The following is a 26,969-nucleotide window of genomic DNA, read 5'->3' on the forward strand; positions in this document are numbered from 1 at the left end:
AACCACGTACTGAGGTAATGAATTCCACTCGTTGATTATTCGATGGGAAAGTCGGTAGTCAGCTGACAAGTAATTCGTTCTGGGCTTGTGAATTTTTTTGGAGTGTCCTCGTAAATTTTCTGTTTTGGAAGACAAGAAAAATGAGGGCATATCAGGTGCAAATTTGTCATTAAGCAATTTGAAAACTGTAATCAAGTCGCCTCTGATTCTTCGATATGACAGCGGGAATAGGTTTAGCTTGGTCAGTCTAGTACCATACGGAAGCTTCGCTATTCCGGGAATCAGCCTAGTTGCTGTTCTCTGAACCCTTTACAAGAGTTCACCGTCTTTTTTTAGGCAGGGGCTAGCTGCTTGTATGCAGTACTCAAGTTTAGGACGTACGAACACTGTATACAAAGTCAGAAACGTTTTAGCGTCGAGATGCCTAAAAGCCCTGCGTATGGACCATAAAGTCCTAAAACCTTTGGCGGCTATTACACGGCAGTGTGCAGTAGTCTTTAAGTCTTGACTAACGATGACGCCTAAGTCATTGTGTGCCTGGACAATAGGTAACTCAGTGTTATCGTTTATGTATCTGTACCCTGGTGGCCAATATGCATCACAATACACTTGGAAGTATTTATCGGCAATTGCCAGGTTTGGGACCATTCAGATAATCTCTCCAGGTCGTTTTGAAGTTCTAAGCTATCGCGCTTGCTTTGTATCGCTCTCCATATCTTGACATCGTCAGCATAGAGTAAGGCCGATGACGATAGTAGACGAGGGAGGTCATTTACTTACAGGAGGAATAACACTGGCCCCATAACTGTACCCTGGGGGACTCCACTAAGCACAGTTTCCCAGCTAGACAACTTGGAGTTCACCCGTACTCTTTGTTGACGCCCAACTAGGAAGTCTTTTATCCACATCAATAGAGTGCCTCCAATCCCGACATTCCTTAGCTTATATAACAGCCGGTTGTGCGGAACTTTGTCAAAAGCTTTGCTGAAATCGATGTAGGCTACATCTATAGGTAACTTTTGGTCCTTAAGAGCGCACCAGCTTTCACGAGCGACTAATAAGTTTGTGAGACAAGAGTAACCTGTTCTAAAACCATGCTGCTTTTCGGAGAGGATCCGGTGTTCATCGAGATATTTAAACAGCTCCTTCCGGATAATTTTTTCTAAAATCTTAACAACCACGCTGGTCAGGCTAATGGGTCGGTAATTCTCAGGTTTATTTTCTTGGTACCTGTTTTGAAGACGGGACTTACTATGGAGTTCTTCCAGTCTTTTGGTAGACGACCCTGGGTTACGGATAGATTAAAACATACACTTAAAGGGTTCGCGACAAAGTTAGCTAATTCCTTTAGTAACCTAGGATGCAGTTCATCGGGTCCAGTGGATTTACCTATGTCAAGCTTAACTCGCAGACCAAGGACATCGAGTTCTTTATAGTATTAGGTCACCCCATATTCTACAGTAAGATAACGGGGGTAAGTTGACGTATTTCAGTCTTTCTTCATAACATAGGTCAGAGAGACCTTTTACCATCTTAGTTCCTCAGCGCTGAACTTGTTCCAGCATATCCGCCTCATATTTGAAGCAAGGACTCGCTGCTTGAATCCCATATTCCAAATGTCGCACGAAAGTGGGGTATAATAATCTAAACATTTCCTCATCCAAATACTGGAAAGATCTACAAATAGACCATAATACCCTATAGTCTTTTGCAGCAGCAGCCTTACAGTGCCTGGTTGTCTTGAGATCATTGCTCAGTATGACTCTTAAATCTTTATAGTTTCTTACTTTGGGTAACACAAATCCACGTGTTGCGTAGTAATATGAATCATCGTAGTTATTTAGTTGCATCACTACACTCTTGTTAGGATTCACTTCCACTGACCACCCGTCCATCCATGCCACTAATGATTTGAGTCACCATGCAATACTATTCTATCTGACATGCTGTATATGGGTCTTCAAATCTTTATGTCATCGGCAAAGAGTAGGACAGATGACTTAGCTACAGTTGGTAATTCATTAACATAAAGTAAAAAGAGAAGAGGACCGAGGATTGTACCTTAGGGAACTCCACTCTTTACAGCTTCCCACGATGAGAGAGCTCCATTTACTCTTACCCTTTTTCTCCAGTCATGTGGGAAGTCACGTATTCATTCTATGACTGTATAATGAACTCCAAAACTTTCCAGTTTTAATTTAAGACCAGAATGGGAGACCTTATCAAAGGCTTTACTTAGATCTATGAAAATCACATTTACAGGAATATTCCAATCTTTTACCTCAGCCCGATCTTCTCTTGCAATGAGAGGATTTGTCAAACATGATAGGCCTTTCGGAAAACCATGTTGTTCCCTGGATAAAAGATCATGTCCTTCCACATAGTTTATAACAGCTGCCCGAATAATTCTTTCCATCAGTTTTACAACTGCATCAGTTAAGCTAACGGGTTGATAGTTACTAACTAAATCTCTACTCTCAGCCTTATACACCGGACTAATTATCGCGTCTTTCCAGTCGCTGGAAGTGGATAGGACACATTGAGGGAATCACTCAACTGCATCACAAGACAAGCCCTCACATGGAATCCTGAAGGCCAAAGGAAAAGAGGAAGGCCAAAGAACACATTACGCCGAAAAATGGAGAAAGACATGAGAAGAGTGAACAACAATTGAATGGAACTAGGAAGGCCCAGGACAGAGTGGGTTGGAGAAGGCTGGTCGGCGGCCTATGCTCCATTGGGAGTAACAGGAGTAAGTAAGATATTATCCTTAGTCCTTAAGAATATGTCAAGTTCTCTCTTAAAGGACTCCTGGGAAGTCGCTTGGACTAGCTCAACCGGCAGCGAATTCTAGCATCTGACTACTCTTAAGGTGTAGAAGTGGTGTCTCCAGTCCGTTCTGCTGTGTTGTGTCTCCAGTTTGTGGGCGTTACTCCTAAAGTTTATGTTGGACTAAGCTTAAGGTGTTTAAGGGGATGTCCAGAAGTGTTAAGGATGCTGAAAGCCACTAGAAGGTCACCTTTAAGACGCCTGTGCTCTAATGGGTAAAGGTTCAGTGATTGGAGGTGCTCTTCATAAGGCTTGAATTTGAGTCCCCGAACTGATTTCGTGGCTCGCCGTTGGATACGTTCCAGAGTGTCCTTATCCTTTTGGAGTGAGGGATGAAATACTGTATTTCCGTACTCTAAATGGGGATCAATAAAACTGTTGAAGATTAAATGGAAAGTTCCTCCGTCAAACTGGCTAAAAGTGCGATTCAACGTAACCAGTGTAAGATTTGTTCAGAAGGCATTTTTGTCTTACTTGGCTCAAGCCTTCAAATCGTAGGGTACCAGCACTCCTAAATCGTTTGCAACTAGGGATACTTCTAGAGAGGTGTCTGCAACATGTCTCAGATAGACTACTTTACACTTTGAAGTGTTAAAGATACGTCTGTTATCATCTGCCCAACTTTGAAGTCGAGTCAGATCCTCCTGAAGTGCCAGTATATCCTCTTGGTTGAGTATCGGTGAGTGGATACCGGGGTGACTGCCTTCTAATTTTGTGCACACACATGGTACATGTGTCATATCGCTGGCTCTAAGTATATTAGACCTGAATTTTTAAAGACATATGTGTCCGGTATATTAAACATATTCGCACTGCAAGATCGTCTTATCCTTTCAAACACCTCTGAAGTAAGACAATCGAGGAAAGTATTTGCATAATTCATCTGATATGGAGTCTCTGTGAGAACGGAGTTGATCAGATACTTAGGCGGACTGAGAATTTTCATGTCAACCTGCAATTTTCTTATATCATCCATATGGTTGCAGTTGTGATTATCATCATTGTTTACCAACAGAGTAATCAACATGTCTGGAATGATGAGAACTGGCATATGCATGTCTTTGTTTGCATCAGGCTCTTTGTGATTGGGAACAAGTCAATCAGTCTGTGATATTGAGGTCGTTCTCCTGCTCTCATCATTCAAACTCATGTTTCCAATGCACCGCTATATGGGATAATGGGACAGTTATCTTCATCAGCCGGGGTCGAATTGCCATCCTTCTGGGATTGTCTCACCACTTGTTGAGTCCTATTTCTGGGCTTTAAGAACTACTAGATGAACTTCCAGTCCCGAATATCAGAGTTTGGGTCCAGGGTCAGTGTTTCCTGGCACACCTTGCACAATGTTATTTCTTCCGCTAAAGAACGTCTCACGATATTACCTAGGAATGTTGCTGATGAGATTGCACCCAGAATGCCGTATATTAGTCAGTATTCGTACATTTCCATCTAATTTCAGTAGGTGACTAGCCAGTAGGATACCTTCCACGTCGACAGCATCGGTGAGCATTACACGAAGTAGTCTTGGGTGATTCTGATGCTTGGAGACCTTTCTGTGAGTGGTTTAGGTGACGGTCAAAGGCTTCATTTTGAAAAGTTCGAGCTCCCTGTTCAACTCTTTCCAGAGCATCTTGTAATTTTTGTCCTGGAGACTGAGAGAAAGGTCGGAGCGGTCTTTAAGGTTCATGATTATAAAAGAATCATCGCGATCCGTGATCGTTTTCCCAGGTTTTGGGTACGCCCAATTTGAGGACCTTTTTGTTTGGCAGTTGAAGCGCGTTTTAGATTCCTGTCTTCCTTGTTGACTGGCTGGATAGCCTTAGGCGTTAACTTCACGGCCAAATCATCAGTTAGTTTCACCACAACAGCTAGGATGTACAAGGAATGTTCATACAATGTGGAAGACCGGGAGGGTCATCCAAGTTGCTGCATAAATGAGAAGATACAACCTGGAGGTGCTTGGGATCAGTGAAACATATTGAACCCAGGCTGGACAACAAAGACTAGCTTCAGGAGAGCTTCTGTTATACTCCGGCCATGAAGAAGAAAACGCTCCATATGCAAATGGCGTTGGGCTGATGCTATCCAAACAGACACAAAATGCACTTATGGTATGGGAATCTCATGGACCAGGCATCATCAAAGCCTCCTTCAAAACCAAGAAAGAAGACGTTATGATGAACTTTATCCAATACCATGCGCCGAACAACGACTACAGTGAAAACGTTAAAGATCAATTCTACTATAGGCTGCAGTCAATCACTGAGAAATGCTCAACAAAGGATTTGACCATTATGATGGGAGACCTAAGTGCCAAGGCTGGAATGGATAACATTGGATATGAAGAAATCATGGGACGACATGGACTTGCAAAAAGGGACGAAAACGGTGGAAGATTTGAACACCTATATGCCTTTAATAAACTAGTCATCAGTGGTACATACACAAAGTCACGTGAATTTCACCGGATCACACAACACAGAACCACGCCGACCATATCTGCATCAAGAAAAAGTTCAGGAGGATGATGGAATATGTGCGAACTAGGAGAGGAGCTGATATAGCAACAAATCATCACTTGCTGGTGGCCCAGATGAAATTAAAGCTGAAGAAGCACTTGACAACGGGGCGGAAAACATCATAAATGTTTAATACAGCTTTTCTTCGGGATACTGACAAACACAAAGAGTTCAAGATAGCACTGAGCAACAGGTTCCAGATATTTCATGATCTACTCAATGGAGAGGGAATTACTATGCAGAGTAACTGAAAGGGATAAAAGAGGCAAACATTTCAACACGTCAGGAGGTTCTGGGCCACAAGAAGCACCATAATAAGGAATGGATCACTGTTGGTACACTGGATAAAATTGAAGAAAGGAGGAACAAGAAGGTCGCAGTCAATACCAGCCGAACGAGAGCAGAAAAAACCAACGCACAAGCCGAATACACAGGAGCAAACAAGCAAGTGAAGAGGAGCATCAGAACTGACAAGCGTAAATATGTGGAAGACTTAGCAATGATGGCTGAAAAGGCTGCAAGAGAAGGAAACATGAGACAACTGTATGATACAACAAAGGACCTCGCTGGAAATTACTGTAAACCACAACGATCAGCGAAAAGCAAGGAAGGCAAGGTAATCACCAACATTGAAGAACAGTGGAACAGGTGGGTAGAACACTTCATAGAACTCTTGAACCGCCCAGCTCCACTGAACCCACCCAATATCGAAGAAGCACCAACGGACCTCCCAATCGATGTTGGCCCACCAACAGTTGAAGTGATCAACATAGCCATCAGACAAATCAAGAGCGGCAAAGCAGCAGGACAAGACAACATTCCAGCAGAGGCACTGAAAGCAGATGTAGTAGCAACTGCCAAGATACTCCACATTCTCTTCAGTAAGATTTGGAATGAAGAACAAGCACCAGCAGACTGGAAAAAAGGACATCTGATCAAGATATCAAAGAAAAAAGATCTCAACAGGTGTGAGAATTACAGAGGTATCAGTCTTATCTCAATACCAGAAAGAGTCTTCAACAGGGTGCTGTTTAACAGAATGAAGGGCTTCGTAGACGCTCAACTTCGAGACCAACAGTCCGGATTCCGTAAAGATCGATCGTGTACAGACCAAATCGCAACTCTACGGATCATTATGGAACAATCAGTTGAATGGAATTCATCACTCTACATCAACTTCATCGACTACGAGAAAGCATTTAATAGCGTGGATAGGACAACACTATGGAGGCTTCTTCGACACTACAGTGTGCCTGAGAAGATAGTCAATATCATACGGAATTCATACGATGGATTAAAGTGAAAAATCACACATGGAGGACAACTCACAGACTCGATTGAGGTAAAGATCGGTGTCAGGCAAGGTTGCTTACCTTCACCCTTTCTCTTTCTCTTGGTGACCGATTAGATAATGAAGACGTTAATATCTGAAGGAAAGCACGGGGTACAGTGGACAGCTAGGATGCAGCTGGACAATTTAGACTTCGCAGATGATCTGGCTCTTCTATCGCACACGCAACAGCAAGTGCGGGAGAAGACGACCAGTGTAGCAACAGTCTCAGCAGCAGTATGTCTCAACATACACAAAGGGAAAGGCGAAATTCTCCAATACAACACAACATGCATCAGTCGAATCACACTTGACGTAGAAACTTTGGAGGATGTTTACTTACTTACTTACGCCTGTTACTCCTTGTAGAGAAGCACAGGCCGCTCACCAGCATTCTCCATCCAACCCTGTCCCCGGGCAATCCTTTCCAGTTCGTCCCAGCTGTTATTCATCCTTTTCATGAAATGGAGGAAACCTTTAAATATCTGGGGAGAATCATAGATGAACACGGTGGATCTAATGCAGATGTGAGAGCGAGGATCGGCAAAGCATGAGCAGCCTATTTACAACTGAAGAACACCTGTAACTCAAAAAAATTGTCAACCAACACCAAGATCGGAATTTTCAATACAAATGTCAAGGAATTAATTCCTTGAAAAAGCTTGGACCAGATTGCCAGGCGAAACGTTGGATTTACTACAAATTCATTCGCTGAGATTTTACAAATATATATTATTCCTATTTAATGTCTTACATCAACTCGGCGCTCAAATACTGTGAAACTATTCGCTCTAATTTAGACGAGAGTTATTATGGGGCGGAAACCCGGAGAACTACGAAAACCAACATCCAGAAGATACAGGTGTTTATTAACAGATGTCTACGCAAAATACTTCGGATCCGTTGGCCGAACAACATCAGCAACATCCTACTGTGGGCGAGGACAAACCAGATTCCAGCGGAGGAAGAAATCAGGAAGAAGCGCTGGAAGTAGATAGGACACATTGAGGGAATCACTCAACTGCATCACAAGACAAGCCCTCACATGGAATCCTGAAGGTCAAAGAACACATTACGCCGAGAAATGGCGACAGACATGAGAAGAATGAACAACAATTGGATGGAACTAGGAAGGCCCAGAATAGAGTGGGTTGAGGAACGCTGTTTGGCGGTCCGTTCTCTACTAGGAGTAGCAGGCATAAGTAGTTAATTAAGTATTTGGGATATTCGGCTTCTTAGACAGGGTCACCCGGTCCTTTTTTAGCTTTGTTGACAGGGGTTCAGTAGCTTACAGAGTTTTTATGGACCACCGTTGCGTTCACGGATTGTGTGATGGGAGACCCAAGTTTGCTGAGGATATCTAGTAATGTCGATGTTACGGTGGTGTTGAGCTTCATTATGTCCTCACTAGTGTCGACGTATGTTCTGTCGATACTTACGTTGTCAAGGTTCCTCTTCTCTTCTTCACTGCACATCTTTGTTTGTTTACCCGTCTTAGGACCACCTTTTTTGAGGTTTGCTGACAACCATTTCCTCAGACCTGTCAAGAGAATGATGTTGCCCAGCAGATCCTCAGCATTCATGTTGCACATGCTACATGTCCACCTACGATCCGACTTACTAAGTCTGTTGTAAGCAGTTACCGTAAGATCTGTGCATGTTTCGTGGAACCGACCTCTGAATTTGTCACACTGCGTGCCAGAGGTGACAGCGAAACGGCATTCAGATCACTTGCATGAATTCTTCATGATCATAGTGATGTGGATTGTTTAATACATTCTAGCAAAAGTTTGAGACCGTAAAATTAAAAAAACAGTGCACTAAAAATGGACAAAATGGATAAAAACGGGTGGTACAAAAGGTCAGGATAAATTAAAACCAGCCTTGACGAGAAAAACTGGAAAACTGAATGGTAAGCTCAAGCAAAACCAAAATCAACTAGTAACTTGGGTAAAGCCAAAAAGAAACGTTAAGCTCAGGACAGATTCTTTGTATCAAAAACGGTACTTTTGTTTCGTAAGGACACAGAAAAAGTTTGAGAAATGCAAAACACGTTAGAACTAAACTTCCCGTTCGTGAAGCGCGCGTGTAAGCTATTCGAACGGTATTATACCGTCCACTTTTCTATAAAGACTTGGATTTGTCTTGTAACAGTTGACCTACAGAACTAGTTTAACTGTTTCCGTAGACGTTTTTTAATTCAGAACTACAACTTGATAACATAAATGTTCTCAGTTGGTGTGTTGGAAAGCTCAGGGCAATCATTAGCCCCAGAGGTATGTTTCTCTGAGATTTTTGCCCTTATACTGAGTGATGTTATAAGAGGTGTAGCCAATTGTTCGAGCCAAAAGTTCCGGTCTGTAATCACTCAACTGAAACGTATAGTGACGTGTACATTAAATGATTTTCGTAACGACAAAATAAATACCATATTTTCCTCTTTATTTGTGACACTTTATATGCTATCATATTCATATTCAATATATATTGTTCCTCTGTATCAACTGTAACCGAAAGGACAAAATTGTTTGGTTGTAATAATACACATGTAGATCACCAACGTAGGTTGTCTACGTCAAATGATTGGGGGCCTACTCGAGTTAAACGGGAGTGGTGTGACGAACCAGCTAACTTCGAAGTCACACCTGGCAGTCAGCACTTAACGTGGATTACCCGTTCTGGAGGCCGTATGACACAAATGACGTTATTACGGAAATATATTGGTAAGAATGGGTGCAGAAAGGATATTGTGACCATCACCAAACGGGCCAGTCCATCGTGCATGATTAACTGATGCGCGCTGATTGTCCTTGGGCTTGAAGGGGATTAATGAACGGTTCGGTATTCAGTGACCCAACTTCAGGATGATTTGGCTAGGTCTCAGTGACATTTCACTGGTCCTACACACACTACCGCTGTTAAAAAAGAAATGATATATTTGCCGTCTGTCCTTCTACTTTATTAGCCACAGTCTGTGACTGAAGATTATAGTAGTGTTATGATATTCTCTTAGGTTATTCTACATTGCGTTGGACTTTCGGTCAGAATTATTACTGGATAATACCATTGAATTTATTCTTCTCATCACGAAGTTGATCCCACGACGTGCTAAGAAACCTTCACTAATCAAGTGAACTCATTCGTTGTTGTTATCTCAGGAGTTTACGAGTAACATTCACTTAATAACAATTGTCATCATTTTGCTATTTAATACATCATTTCGTTGTGTGTGCTATTTGTCACAGTTTCGCTTGACTCATAAGCAGGTACTTCGGTTTGTTGTGTGAATGTTTTTTTGTCATATCACTGGTAGTTGTGTGCATTGTTATATCTTGAATAATTTTTTGCTGTGATCCACCACAAACGTCAGTAGTTAACCTTCAAGCAACTGAATAAAACTGTTGATAGTTTCACTTTTTGTGTCTGTAGGTATTCCTCGTCCTATTGGTAGAAGAAAACAAACTAGTAGCGGATAGATCTCTATTTAGTTCCTGGGTGGCACACAGTGGAGCGCGAGGTTGCTTGTTCAAACGCACATGGCTATTTAATATTCAATATAAGGTAACAGGAAATATAATGCCTATACAAAATAAGGAATTGAGTGAATAATTGAGCTCTACTTTTTAACATGTACTTAGTTGTTTGAGTTCAACTTTTAACTACTCAACCTAAGTTGTTACAATCTTAAACTTCTGTTCGTTTCGAAGTTAATAGTGCTTTATATTCTTTAAAACCTATCACTCATCACTCTATGTTAAAATATGCGGTGGCTTGCAGCTAACTGAGTCTGATATATACTCGTCCAAATAGTTTCCTACTTCTCTTTACTCTTTATCCAGTATACAACACTAAAGATGTTAAAGATATTCGGAGTTTGGCAACGCCTTGTAAACTGAAGTGTACCAACCCAATCAAATCAAATGTCGAAAATGGAAAGATTCAGAGTTATAATTGAGGGGCTATATATATCGGGAAGCGTTTAATCTAACCTGGATTACGATTGCAAGGAATGAATAGCACGGCATACACACTCGTGATCTGGTATGGATATATGAACAAGCGCCTTCAGCATGAGTGAGTCCATTAAAACTGATGAGATCAGCATCAAATGACGAAGAATTACAGAGCTACTGATTTTGGGAATTTATTTTCCGTTGCAAGATGTTATTAAAGGAGAAGATGCAATTAGTTGATTGTCAGTATCTAGAAAACTAATCAAAATGGTTTGTTACCTTCAGAAAGTCCATGGGAGAAGTGAGAACAAACAAAGGAGCTGACATAGCTTTAGATCACCACCTGGTGTTTGCCAAGATGAAACTAAAGTTAAAGAAGCACTAGACAGTTGAAGAAACAGTCTTCCTTTGAGATAATAATAAACTCAACGAATTCAAGATAGCTCTCAAAAGCAGGTTCCCAAACCGATACGATTACTCAAAGAAGAGGGAACTACCATTGTGGACATCTGGAAAGGGATCAAAGAGGCAACACCTTCGACGTGTCTGGAGGTCCTTGGCCCCAAGAAGTATCATCACAGGAGACGGACCTCTATCGATACCTTAAGTAGGATTCAGGAAAAAAAGGATAAGACTTAAAGGGGAGAACAGTATGCCGGACAGACTAGTCAAGGAAAAAGAAGGCAAATTAACCACTCAGATTCAAGAACAGAGGAACAGATAGGTGGAACAATTCAAGGAACTCTTGAATAGACCAGCTTCTCTGAACACACTGGACATCGAAGCAGCACACATAGACCTTCCTACAGATGTCACTCCACCAACGATCGAAGAAATCAGAATGGTCATCAGAAAAATGGTGGGTGGGAAGGCAGTAGGATCTGACAGTATGCCTGACAAACAACTAAAGTCGGACAAAGAAATAACTGCAAACGTGCTCCACGTTCTATTCATGAAGATTTGGGAGGAAGAACAAGTGCCACCGACGGACTGGAAAGAAGGATACCTCATGAAAGTACCAATGGAAGATTTGATCAAGTGTGGGAACTGTAGAGACATTGCATCGCTATCAGTTCCAGGAAACATTTTCAACAGAGTGTTGCTGAACCGAATGAAAAATTCGGTAGATGCACACTTTAGAGAATAATAGGCTGGATCCCACACAAAATGATCGTGTACCGACCACACGGTGACAATACGAATCACTGTTGAGCAATCAGTTTAATGGAATTCATCACTATACATCAACTTCCTTGATGGTGTGGATAGAAGAACTTTATGGAACTTTATGGAGTGAGTAGCTGAGAAGATTACCAATATCATACGGAATTCATATGACGGGCTACACTGCAAAGCCGTGCATAAATAACACTTGACAGACTCGAGTGAGGACCGGCGTCAGGAAAGACTGTTTACTCTTTGTTTTTCTTCCAGTGGTAGACCGGATTATGAAGACAATGACACTGAGAGGAAGCATGGAATACAATGGGCAACTAAATGATTTGGACCTAGCTCTTCTATTCCACACACCAACAAACGCAAGTGAAGACAACCAGTGTGGCAAAAGCCTCTACATGGATAAGCATCAATATACACAAGGGAAGAAGCAATATTATTAAATACAGCACAGAGAGCACCAACCCAATCATACTTAATAGAGAAACTCTGGAAGAGGTGGAACATTTCACGTGTCTGGGTAGTATCATCGATGAACAAGGACGATTTGACTCAGATCTGTAGGCAAGGATCGGCAAAACAAGGGCGGCCTTCCTACAATTGAAGATCATATGGAACTCAAAACAACTGTCAACCAATATCAAAGTCGGAATATTCAATATAAGCGTCATGGCAGTTCTGTTGTTCAGAGCTCGAACTTGAAGAACCACTACAACCACCATCAAAGTGATAGAAGTATCTATAAATAAATATCTACTCAAGATACTGAATATCCTTTAGTTGGAAACCATCAGCAACAGCCTACTGTGGGAGAGAAAAAACCAGATTCCAAATGAAGGGGAAATAAGAAATGACGCTGGATGTGGATTTGATATACAGTCTTCAGTCTTCAGTAATAAGGATAGTAGGTTGATGAACCTGTGTTAATCCTGACAGATTTTCTTCCAGTGAAGGTCCAGCTTCTTTTTGAAAATGTTCACTGATGGTGCTGATACCACTTGTTCTGGTAAAGCGTTCCAGTCATTGACCACTCGATGAGAAAAACGGGACCCCACCTTTAGTTTATTAGATCGCGGTCTCAGAACCTTCTTGCTATGACCTCGGAGATTATTGGTGCTGGAGGGAGTAAAAAGATAAGACATATTAACACCCAGATCATAATTAAAGATACGAAATGCCAGTATAAGGTCACCTCGTTTCCTACGATAAGATAAGGGGAAAAGGTTTAGACGTTTTAAACGCTCATCGTAAGGGAGTTTAGAAAGACCCTTTACTAATTTTGTCCCCACACGCTGGACACGCTCAAGCGATTTAGTATCCTTTATCAGACATGGGCTAGCTGCTTGGATACAGTATTCTAAGTGTGGCCTTACATAGTTGGGATATAAAATTCGAAACATATCCTCGTCGAAGCATTTAAATGCTCTGCGAAGCGACCATAGCGCACGATAGCCTTTGGAAGCAACCGCATTGCAGTGCGTAGTAGTTTTCAAGTCGTGACTTATAGCCACTCCTAAGTCTTTGTGCTCTTGAACGCGTGGAAGAGATGTACCATTAATGGTATAGTGGTAACTAATATCGTGCCCGATGTGCATGAACACGCTCTTCCTGGAATTAACTTCCAAGCCTCAATCATGAGCCCACCTAACTAATTCGTCTAAATCTGCTTGCAGATAACAACGATCAGTCTCATTTCTTATTGTTCTCCAGATTTTAACATCATCCGCAAACAATAACGTCGACGACTTAAGTAATAAAGGTAGTTCACTAATATACAGAAGGAAAAGTAAAGGGCCTAAGATGGTGCCTTGGGGTACACCACTTTTGACCGGTTTCCACTCGGATAGCGTTCCACTGACCCTTACTCTCTGTCTGTGGTCACATAAGAAGCCTCCTACCCATTCCTGTAAAGCACCTGTTATTCCAAAGCTCGAGAGCTTCTGCATACGACCTAAGTGTGAAACCTTATCAAACGCTTTGCTAAAATCTATGAACATCACGTCGACAGACAGGCCGTTGTCTAGGGCAGCTGTCCAACCCTCTCTCGCAATGAGTAAGTTAGTCAAGCATGAATGCTTGTTACGAAACCCATGTTGCTCGGGAGTTAACAGAAGTAATAATAATAATAATAATTTATTCTCAAATAACATTGTTACATGAGGCATGCCGGTTTACAAGCAAGATCAAATTGTTAAAGAAGTTACAATTTTCACTGTTGAAAATTACTCAGCTGGGTTGATATTTCATAAGATATGAATGTAATTGGATTTCGTAAGAAACATATCAATATCACACTTGGCGCACTTTATGGAGGTAGCGTTGCAATATACAACTGATGGTCGAGAATAGATACATGCGAAGTGTTTCCTACGCTTCAACAGCTTCCGGGTTTCCTTATTAATCCATGGAGGGCAATGTGATAGCTTACGTGCTGACCATGGGATAAACGGTTGAGTTACGGATTCGAACGTAGACTTAAACCTATTCTATGCATCATCAATCGATCCATCAGCATCGACCGACCAGTCAACCGAGATAGCATAGTCCCTGATTGCCGGAATATTAGCTCTCCAGATATTAGGACGGGGTGGAGCAGATGCAAATTCTATACCATGTATCCGGAACTTAAAGGAAAGTACGACATGGTCATTATTCACCAGTGGGGGAAGGTGTTGAATATCGACGATATCTCCACAGTGGTGTGTGAGGACAAGGTCTATCAATGACGGATTATGTTCCAAGTCCATATGCGTCGGCTTAACGATACATTGTACAAGTGCACATTGAATAATTGATGACAGAAGGACGCTATCGAAACCCCCACCTGGAGCTGTGAGCTCTATCCAGTTTATATGGGGTGCATTGAAGTCTCCAACGATGAGACAACATTCTGCTTTACTCCAAGAACAGACGTGTTTTAGGATAAAGTCGTCAGCGAGACAACACGGACTACAATATATTCCTCCTATCGTCACTAACCCGTTTCTAGACCTAATTATACAACATACTACCTCACACGTACCACTTACATGCGCCTCCGATATGATCGAGTTTATGCGGAAGTGGTCCCTAACATATAATATTATGCCTCCTCCCTTGCGACTTCTAACTCTATCACTTCTGATACAGATGTAGCCTGAAATGACAGGAGAAAAGTCTATATCTACAGTGAGCCAAGTTTCGGTAATAACAATTATATCGGGATTTAATTCGTCTACCATCAAACTTAGCTCAGACATCTTGTTCCGAAGACTACGGGCATTCGTGTAACACACATTTAGGGTGTTTTTGGAGACATACGTTCTACCCACACAGGTCTCGGAAGCATTGGCTGCTGAAGCTACTTGTCCCTCAGTACTTAATGGCATGTTTTTCATTGGTTGTATCGGAGTAGAAATCTTTGTTTCGTGTTGCGAAATCGGGTGTCTGGTACCTGCCATGGGAGCATTTACGACACTGATACAATCTTCGTTATCAGTATCCATGTTGCCGGCACGGCCTACGTCGACCTTTTTAGCTAACGCTAGAAGGCTAATGGCTTCCTGAGTGAGTAATGTCTTGCTTGAGCAACAAAACATACAGAGCCAATGAGAATTGGGTTTCGAACACCTTTTATAGGCAGCAGGGCTTAAGCGGGTGCACATATTGTGAAACCACTTCTTACATTCGTCACATTGCATCCCTTCTTCCACGAGGAATAAGCAATATGGCTGTCCACACTTGTGTGCAGAGTCGACCATCTTAGAATGAAGCAAAATGATAGGCAAGGTAGATATGTAAGACAAATCACAACCTTAATCAAATAATCAAGCCGCAGTCGACCAAGAATGCTTTGATGCAGTAAATACACAAAAGCAGGATCAAAACACACAAATACAACGTCACGTTAACTGAAATAAATTCAATTAAAGTGTAAACAGTAGTTTTGATACGTAATTTACGGTCAAAACAGTGAATTTAACTCAACGAGAAACAATACCACTGTCCTTTTAAATAGCGCGCTAACTGGGAATTACCAATTAGGGAAATCACCAAACTGAATCACGAGGCAGCCGAAATTTGGACTTCGTTCTATATCTCAAACCTATTTTTTAAATAATAATATTAGTAATAACCATTAATTCGGTATTTCAGCATAACAACATTTGTCGTTTGACGTAAGTTGTGGAAAGGTGGGCAGTTTGATCTGTGTGCTGTCGAGCTAGTGTTCTTTGGTGAGGTTAGTATGTCCCGTACTTGCTTGCTAAATATCCTTTTCCATCACATTTTTTTCGGGATATTCATCGTTTTTGTAAATGTACTCGTAGTGATTTTTCTATAGTTATAGAAAGTTGTGGCTTTCAGTTACATGTTAGTCTCAGTTTCAGTTTGGAAAGGACAGGGGGCTTAATGGCCTGTTAGTCCTGGCAATAATGGCCTCTCAGCCGATCCAACTTTCCTTCGAAAGAGTCGACGAATGGAGCCTCAACCACGTAATAAGGTAATGAATTCCATTCGTTATGATTCGATGGGAAAGTCGGTAGTCAGCTGACAAGTAATTTGTCCTGGGCTTGTGAACTTTTTTTGGAGTGTCCTCGTAAATTCTCTGTTTTGGGAGACAAGAAAAATGAGGGCATATCAGGTGCAAATTTATCACTAAGTAATTTAGAAACTGTAAACAAGTCATCTCTAGTTCTTCGATACGACAACGGGGATAGGTTTAGATTATCCAGTCGAGCATCATACGGGAGCTTCGCTATTCCGGGAGTCAGCTTAGTCGTTGTTCTCCGAACTTCTTCCAAAAGCCGCTTGTATGCAGTACTCAAGTTTAGGACGCACGTATACTGTATACAAAGTCAAAAAAAGTTTTCACATAGACATAACTAAAGGCCCTACGTATTGACCATAGGGTTCTAAAGCCCCTAGCAGCTGTTGAACGGCAGTGTGCGGTAGTTTTTGAGTCTTGGCTAACGATGACTCATGTCATTGTACGTCTGGACAACAGGTAGCTCAGTATTATCGTATATGAATAACACTGATCTACCTGTTGTCACAAATCCATGAAGTCACTGGCAAGTGGACTGGTCCATGTTGGTAGGAGTAGACTACCTGGTTGGGATCCGCGAGATGATAACAACCGATGGTCAGAGACCTTGAATGACATGGCTCAAAATCGTTTGCAATGGCGAAGGTGCATCCACTCTTTGTGTTCTGCCAAATTCTAATCTTTTCAGTTTCAGTTTGGAAAGGACAGGAGGCTTGATGGCCTGTGTTAGTCCTGGCAATGATGGTCTCTAAGCTGATCCAGCTTTCTTTTGAAAGAGTCGACGGATGGAGCCTCAACCACGTACTGAGGTAATGAATTCCACTCGTTGATTATTCGATGGGAAAGTCGGTAGTCAGCTGACAAGTAATTCGTTCTGGGCTTGTGAATTTTTTTGGAGTGTCCTCGTAAATTTTCTGTTTTGGAAGACAAGAAAAATGAGGGCATATCAGGTGCAAATTTGTCATTAAGCAATTTGAAAACTGTAATCAAGTCGCCTCTGATTCTTCGATATGACAGCGGGAATAGGTTTAGCTTGGTCAGTCTAGTACCATACGGAAGCTTCGCTATTCCGGAAATCAGCCTAGTTGCTGTTCTCTGAACCCTTTACAAGAGTTCACCGTCTTTTTTTAGGCAGGGGCTAGCTGCTTGTATGCAGTACTCAAGTTTAGGACGTACGAACACTATACAAAGTCAGAAACGTTTTAGCGTCGAGATGCCTAAAAGCCCTGCGTATGGACCATAAAGTCCTAAAACCTTTGGCGGCTATTACACGGCAGTGTGCAGTAGTCTTTAAGTCTTGACTAACGATGACGCCTAAGTCATTGTGTGCCTGGACAATAGGTAACTCAGTGTTATCGTTTATGTATCTGTACCCTGGTGGCCAATATGCATCACAATACACTTGGAAGTATTTATCGGCAATTGCCAGGTTTGGGACCATTCAGATAATCTCTCCAGGTCGTTTTGAAGTTCTAAGCTATCGCGCTTGCTTTGTATCGCTCTCCATATCTTGACATCGTCAGCATAGAGTAAGGCCGATGACGATAGTAGACGAGGGAGGTCATTTACTTACAGGAGGAATAACACTGGCCCCATAACTGTACCCTGGGGGACTCCACTAAGCACAGTTTCCCAGCTAGACAACTTGGAGTTCACCCGTACTCTTTGTTGACGCCCAACTAGGAAGTCTTTTATCCACATCAATAGAGTGCCTCCAATCCCGACATTCCTTAGCTTATATAACAGCCGGTTGTGCGGAACTTTGTCAAAAGCTTTGCTGAAATCGATGTAGGCTACATCTATAGGTAACTTTTGGTCCTTAAGAGCGCACCAGCTTTCACGAGCGACTAATAAGTTTGTGAGACAAGAGTAACCTGTTCTAAAACCATGCTGCTTTTCGGAGAGGATCCGGTGTTCATCGAGATATTTAAACAGCTCCTTCCGGATAATTTTTTCTAAAATCTTAACAACCACGCTGGTCAGGCTAATGGGTCGGTAATTCTCAGGTTTATTTTCTTGGTACCTGTTTTGAAGACGGGACTTACTATGGAGTTCTTCCAGTCTTTTGGTAAACGACCCTGTACTTAAAGGGTTCCCAGCAAAGTAAGCTAATTCATTTCGCAACCTAGGATGCAGTTCATTGGGTCCCGTGGATTTGCCTATGTCAAGCTTGTTTAGCAGACCCTAGACACTGAGTTCTTTAATGGTCACGTCCAGTGTGTGTGAGGCGGTTTGTATAGACTGACGGGGTGTTTCTACGGTATATACATTGCTAAAGTAGTTTGAAAATACTTGAACTTCATCAGTCGTCTTCCTCCACTAATGACGAAACATTACTGCCTCCCCATAGTGCTGGAATATTACCTCTTCTTTTTGTCCTTTGGTTTATATACGAATACAAGTGTTTAGGACATTCTATGGATTCCTTAACAATTTTCTCTTCGTACAGCCTTCTAGACTTACGGAGGGTCAAGGCACAAGTATTCCGAGCTTATCTATGTAGAGATTTTGTTTCATCGGTTCCCAGTAACCTGAATCCATCCCACATTCTTCTCTTACGGAGATGAGTGCGAACCTCTATTAAACCATGGTAGAGGGTTTCTCGACCCCCTTAGTTTAGTCCAAGGGATGTGGGGTGCAGTAACTTATAAGTATAAATTTCGAAATACATCCCAAGCTGTTTCAATTAAGGACTCTGGCGATATTGTCCAATCTACTGTCAAGGCTGAGCGTATAATATCTTTCCAGACGGTAGGTCTTGGTTGAGCTGATGCGTGTTCGTTTTTGATAACTATATGGAAGTCAAAGATTAGAACTACATAATCAATTTTCCCTAGGGGTGACATGTAATCAAGGTTCGTGACATCATCCTCATAATGGGTCAATATGAGATCTAGTAAGGATGATTCAGAGTCCGAATCGTACCTAGTCGCTTCTTTCACATGTTATAATAAGGCACATGTGATAACCGCATCAACTAGTTCTTGCTCTAATTAACTTTCTGACAATTCAGTTCTCAGATTTTTCCAATCTACCGTGCATTGAAGTCTCCTAGAATTAGACATCGACCACTTTGTGACCAAGTATTGAAACTGTTTAGCAAGACCTCGTTTACCTCACAGCTTGAACTGTGGTAGACCAAACCAATCATCAGCTCTTATATCTTGCATTTCAAGCGGCAACTAACTGATTCACACGTCCCACCCTCATGGGATACGCTGTTAATAATGGAAAATGAATTAGTATTCCTAATGAATAGAGCTACTCCCCTCCTTTACGCTTCTGAATTCTGTCGGCTCCTACCAACGTGAAACCCGCAAAATCAAGTTCCATACTATCTATAGGCTGCGTCAGCCAAGTTTCTGTGACTGCGATTATATCTGACTTGGTGGAGTCAATCTGTACACCTAGTTCCGACCGCTTATTGAGCAAGCTCCGGGCATTAGTGTAACAGATCCGAAGCCTATTTGGATGACTTCATGCTGCAACCATGGTGGCTTCGGCATCATTTTCTGTCGAAGCCTCACAACCCGAAAATTCACAAATTTTAGGTCTTTTTCTCCAGCCTCTAGCCTAAGTTGTAGTTCCTTTTCTGCTTGTTGTCTCTTTACACGGTCTGCAAGCGCAAATCCTTACGGACAAAAACTCCTGAACCCTTTAGTTTATGCCCATTCTGTAAAATTATGTCCCGTTCATTAGGAGATTTAAATACTACTTTAAGTAACCTGGTTTTATCCGGTTTTAAGTTCGTTTGCCTACCCAGTCTATAAACTTTTAGCAAAGTGACTCCGGAGATATCCTGTGGCATAAGCTGATTAAGTAGCTGTTTTATCAACCCAATATCATGTTCACAACGAGTTTTAGGTTCAGAGCTCTTACTTTCCTTGATTCTATGAAAAATAACTGACATGTCACAGTGATCAGTCTTCAATTTTACGACTACCTTTTGAGGGGTTGCATTTTCTTTTGTGTCGTTTCTTGTTTACGACTTGTACCCATTCATCAACTTTCGTTGGAGTAACAACTACAGTTGCGTCAAACATATTGTGAGATTCCAGAAGATTATCGACGACTAGGGCAGTAGGCTTGTGTTTCCTGCTAGAAACAGATCTAGCCTTGCGATTGCGATTATCAGGCGTTTCCTGCTAGCTACCTTTTAGAGGACGGGGGACAGAAAAATTCCTTTCTTGGGTTTTTACTTAGAACAGACCTCTTTAAAGGTGGCCTTTCCTCCTTTGGTCGATGTGAGTCAGTTGTTGCCGAGGTAATTTGAGGTGGCTCCACATTTACGATTTCTAAACAGTCAGTCAGTCAGCTACAACGTAGGACCAAGCACATATATGCATCGGTCCAAGTTGCCATACCTCGTTAGCACAAGATGAACACCGGATTCATAGAAGTAGTTAATTTAGTGGTGGTAATATATAAAAGAAAGGTTGTATATAAGGATATAATATAGTAAGGAAGAACGTTATGAAGCAATTTTAATCTCAAGGTTTAAGGGAAGATAAAGAGTGTATACACCTACGCCATTGTGATCGATTCTGAGCCATGTCACCCAGAGTCTCCAACCATTGGTTACGATAGTCACGCGAACCCCAACCAAGTAGTCTGCATCTGCTAACATAGCTCAGACTAGAAGTTGGTGACTTCAAGCACTGATGCCATGTTTTGGTTTGGCCGCCCCTAACTCTCTTCCAACCATCCCCTACACTAGTCAGCATTGCTCGTCGTGGTAATCGGTGTTCAGGCATACGTAACATGTGGCCCAACCATCTCAGTCGATGAAAATTCATGACCTCATCAACTGATTTACCATCATTCCCTAATACCCTGCGTCTAACCTCACTATTACTTACCCGGTGATCCCAGCAGATGCAAGCAATATTTCTAAGGCATCTGTAGTCAAATGCTAGTAACTTACGAGTGTCTTCTACTCTTAATGGTCATGTTTCGCAGCCGTAAAGTAGAACAGAGCGAACTGCTGCGCAGTATACTCGTCCCTTAATTGATAGACGGATATCTCGTCTTCGCCATAGGTGACGTAAGTTGGCAAAAGCCAAACGAGCTTTTTGAATCCGTGCTGAGATTTCGTCAGACACCAACCCATTAGGGCTGATCAGACTTCCAAGATAAGTGAAGTTGTCGACGCGTTCGACTACTTCACTCCCTATCCTTAGTTCAGGTGTTTACGCAAGCCAGTCCTGGAGTAACAATTTACATTTGGATGGGGAGAAACGCATCCCAAACATCCTGGCATTATTACTGAGTTCCAACAGAAGACTCTGCATTTTTTCAGCGTCTTCACCAAACAGGACTATGTCATCTGCGTATTCTAAGTCGATAAGTGAACCTCCTGGTAGAAGATCAATTCCTGAAAATTCAGTCGACGAGAGTGTTATTTCCAGCAACAGGTCTATAATGAAGTTAAACAAAAATAGGGATAGTGGACAGCCTTGACGGACACCACTTGAGGTTGTAAAATCATATGACAGTTCGCCATAAGCTCTCACTCGACTGGTAGTGTTCGAGTAAAGAGCCTTCACACGGTTTGTGTACTTCTCAGGTACACCTTTCAATGACAGACACTGCCACAGAACCTCTCGGTCTACAGAGTCAAATGCTGCTTTCAAGTCAAGAAAAACTATTATTGTCGGACGCCGATAAGCATGTCTGTGCTCTAAAACTTGACGAATGGTGAATATGTGGTCGATACAGCCACGACCAGGTCTGAAGCCAGCCTGATTTCCTCGTGTTCGCAGTTCACGAGTCTTAGTTAGGTGCCCGATAATTATTGAGTCTAGTATTTTAGATGCTATGTTAGTCAGACTAATCCCTCTATGGTTATCACAGGATGATTTTGGCCCCTTCTTATATATTGGGACAATCAGAGATTGTTACCAGTCAGATGGGATTACGTCCGTCTCCCAGATTTTAGCCAGAATATTAGTCAACCTAATCGCTAAAATTGGACCACCATATTTAAAGACCTCTGGAGCCAATCCATCTGGACCAGCTGCTCTTCCTCGTTTCAGATTACTTATAGCCTTTTGAACTTCAAGTAGGGTCGGGGGGCCTACTTCAATGTTCCATTCAGGTTTTCTGGGAATAGTGGGTAGTTGTGCAGTAGCTGAAGGCCAGCTAAACTGCTCCTTAAAGTGTTCCGCCCATCGTTCTAAACGTTTGGGTTGAGAGCAGATAAGGGTTCCGTCTTTTTCCGAGATCATCTCACTTACACTTGACTTCTTAATTCCGGTTTCTTTTATTAGTCTGAATAGTTGCCTGGTGTTGCCTACAGCCGCTGCCTTTTCCATCTCTTTTGCTTTCGTTGCCCACTACTGCTCACGATCGTTCCTTAGACTTTTAGTTAACCTAGGTCTAATTTGTTCACGCTCTTCGTCGTGTTCAGAGCCTGATGGGATGAGTTTACGCGAATCCATCAGTGAAATAGACTTAGAGGAAATCCACTGGTTTTTTGGAGCCCTATGGTTTAAATAACTATTAGATGTTACTGCTGTTTCCACAGCTGTTCGTGTGTCTTTCCAAGCAGCATTTGGGTCAGTCTCGTTTACAGAACTGCCTAGATGTGAACTCAGTTGTTTCTGGGATTCGCATTTGGCTTTCTCGTCCTCCAGTTCAATCCTAATGGGTCTTCTTAATGTAATTTTCCTGCGTCCATTGAGGCGCAGACAAATGCGCGCTCGTATTAAAGCGTGATCAGAGTCTAAACAAGTATTCCAATACGAGCGACAATCTTCTATTGAGCCTCTCCAACGATGACTGATGACAATATGGTCTATTTGAGTCCATCGTTGGTTTGGTGAAGGTGGTCGCCATGTTAGACGATGTCTCTCCTTATGTTTAAAATTAGTGCTTGCCAAAAATAAACGATTGTCTGAGCATAGTTGCAACAGACGATCACCATTATCGGTTCGTTAAGCCGGAATACTAAAACACCCACCTAAATGTCTTTCTGTTTGATTTAAGCTGCCTACCGGGGCATTAAAGTCACCCGCTACGACTACTATGTCTGAGCGCTTAGCTTTCTGAAGAAGCTCAGAGAGCTTTCTGTAAAAGTTATCTTTCACCTCATCATGGCTGCAGTCAGTGGGAGCGTAGGCAGAAACGACGAAAAGGCAACGACGTGTGTCTCTATCCTTCCGAGTTCTTACGGATCCATTTAGCTGGACAGCACACAGGCGACTGTTAATGGGGATCCATTCTAGTAGTGCCTGTTCTGCCCTTGTACTTAGTGCTATGCCTACACCTGTAAGTCCGCGAGAACTAGCCAACGGGTCGCCAGATACACGGAGGGTGTATTTCGTTGGCTGTCCATTTCGGCGAGGTGAGGTCAAGTGAATGACCACACTAGGATCCTGTATGCGTGTATCGGAGATACAGCATACATCAATGGTACGAGATTCTAGGGTGTTAGCTAAGGAGGCCTGTTGACCGATTTGACTTAGGGTACGTACGTTGAAGGCTCCAATGTGTAGTTTAGTAGACCTGGGACAGTGTTTCGCGCACTAGAATCGTTGGCCATGGTGACACTTGGGGAGGAAACCGAAAGAGGAAGTTTAGTGTTGAAAGTCAAGGTAGAAGGAATAGTAGGAATTGAAGAAGGAGATTGATTATGAATACAATGGTCTTGAGTGCTGTTAGAGGTATGAGAGCAGTTATCACTTTCCGGTTGCCCACACCGTGGAAGGGTTCTTCTAGGGGTACCTGAAAAGGAAATTGGGTTAGAAGTGGTCTTAATGACCTGAGAGTGTGACCGCAGTGCCCAAGGGACAACTGCTTGAGGTCGGTCACACACGACCTTTTTGTGGGTAGTTTTTGTGTTAGCTCCGTTCTTCAAAGGACCTTACCGCCAGAGACGGAAATCCGTGGGATAAGGCGAGGTGTGCATTTTTAGGGTCGACCTTTTCTAACCCCACCCCTCCTTGTGGGAAGGCAACATCGCTGTCACGCTGGTTGTCTGAAGGAAACACCTTGCTGCTGTCACACCTCTGTACAGTCAGCAGTCCGACTTCGCCTTCGGACCTTGGGTTTGCTGCTTTTAGTCTCACCGCTCTTCAAACGACCTGCCTGGCATGGTAGGACCTTGAGGAACGATTGTTCCAGCCATTATAGCTCGATTGATTCATCACGATAGGCAAGCCCGACCACCACGTCAAGGTAGCAGCAACAGTCTAAACAGTGATTTCCTACTATTAGTTTTCAGGTGGAACTGAAGTATGTGGACGTACTAAAACAGCTTTTTAGCCAAAAATAAAGTAATTTTCCGTTATGGAACGATTTATAATAATATGGCAATACAATTATAGTTGATAAACAGTTTTTATATGAATAACGAAGTTTTGCTCATGAATAAATAGGGTTTCCACCAAGAACTAACATCAACTGTAATGCGAGTATAGATTTTGCGCTGAAATCAGATTGTTCTATCCGTACACTTCTGTCCCTGTTCGTCCATAAGTGCTTATGATTATTTTTGCTCATGAGGAGGTCGACGCAGTGAACCTTCAAGCTCCCAACTGGTAGCACTTCTCTCTATACCCTCAGAAACCATTGAGTCCCTAATATGCGACGGTCAACGTGACTACTTACTATCCATAAACTTCTTTTCACCCCAACAGCACAATTTCAGAGGTCACTCTTGTATAACCAACCTGCTAACTGCGGTGGACAAATGCACAACCATCCTTGGTCACAAGGGGAAGGTTGACGTCATTTACCTTGACTTCTCAAAAGCTTTTGATAGGGTCAACTATATATGTCTTATCAATAGGCTCAAACGATTGGGTATCAAATCACTCTTAGTTGTTTGGCTTACCTCATATATAAAAAATCGACATTTTAACGTCAGGGTTATCTTCACTTTCTCTCAGGCTATGGAATGTCCTAGTGGTGTCCCCCAGGGTTCAGTACTAGGGCCTCTTCTTTTCTTGATTTATATAAACGACCTTCCACAACAGGTATCGTCTGACCTATTACTTTTTGCTGATGATGTGGAACTTTGGAGAGAGATACGCGACCAAGAGGATATACTGGCACTTCAGGAGGATCTGACTCGACTTCAAAGTTGGGCAGATGATAACAGACGTATCTTTAACACTTCAAAGTGTAAAGTAGTCTATCTGAGACATGTTGCAGACACCTCTCTAGAAGTATCCCTAGTTGCAAACGATTTAGGAGTGCTGGTACCCTACGATTTGAAGGCTTGAGCCAAGTAAGACAAAAATGCCTTCTGAACAAATCTTACACTGGTTACGTTGAATCGCACTTTTAGCCAGTTTGACGGAGGAACTTTCCATTTAATCTTCAACAGTTTTATTGATCCCCATTTAGAGTACGGAAACACAGTATTTCATCCCTCACTCCAAAAGGATAAGGACACTCTGGAACGTATCCAACGGCGAGCCACGAAATCAGTTCGGGGACTCAAATTCAAGCCTTATGAAGAGCACCTCCAATCACTGAACCTTTACCCATTAGAGCACAGGCGTCTTAAAGGTGAACTCCGCCTGTAGCTCTTCTAGAGTTACTGCCGGTCCCAAGCCCGGGTAAAGGAGGAGGGTTGGGCATGGGGTTAGCGACCCCATCCCGTAGAAAAGCTAACTCGCTAAAAAACGCTAACCAGAAAAAATAGTTTAAACCATTTAAACTCTGCCCTGGGAGTTGAAGGAATAATTATGACGTCTCATGATAAAAGCCGAAATTCTTCGGAAGTCACGAGACCGATGCACCTTCTAACAACCAGAACAAAACTCTTTATAGGTACACGGAACGTCCGGACAATGTGGGAGACAGGAAAGACCAGCCAAATAGCAATGGAAATGAGGAGATAGAACTTGGCAGTACTCGGAATCAGCGAAACCCATTGGACACAAACTGGACAAACAAGGCTACGTACAAGAGAGATGCTGCTGTACTGGGGTCACGAAGGGGAAAATGCTCCACACACTCAGGGAGTTGCTCTAATGCTGTCCAAAGAAGCACGAAATTCACTTGTGGGATGGGAATCTCATGGACCCAGGATAATCAAAGCATCATTTAGAACAAAAAAGCAAGGGATCACAATGAACGTTATCCAATGTTATGCACCCACCAATGATAGCAACGACGATGATAAAGATCAGTTCTATGAAAGGCTACAATCAATTATAGAGAAGTGCTCACGAAAGGACCTCACAATCATGATGGGAGATCTAAATGCTAAAGTTGGAGTGGACAACACAGGATATGAAGATGTAATTGGTCGACATGGATTAGGAGAGAGAAATGAAAATGGCGAGAGACTTGCAAACCTATGTGCATTCAACAAATTGGTTATAGGTGGCACAATATTCCCACACAAGCGCATACACAAAGCTACATGGATCTCACCGGACCACACCACAGAGAACCAGATAGATCACATCTGTATCAACAAAAAATTCCGAAGATCAATGGAAGATGTGAGGACCCGGAGAGGAACTGACATAGCTTCAGATCACCACCTGGTTGTAGCCAAGATGAGACTGAAGCTAAAGAAACACTGGACAACTGGACAAACAGCACTACAGAGGTTCAATACAGCCTTTCTTCGAGATATTGACAAGCTCCATGAATTCAAGATAACTCTCAACTACAGG

This window comes from Schistosoma mansoni, chromosome W (assembly GCF_000237925.1).
Source record: "Schistosoma mansoni strain Puerto Rico chromosome W, complete genome".
NCBI lineage: Eukaryota > Metazoa > Platyhelminthes > Trematoda > Strigeidida > Schistosomatidae > Schistosoma > Schistosoma mansoni.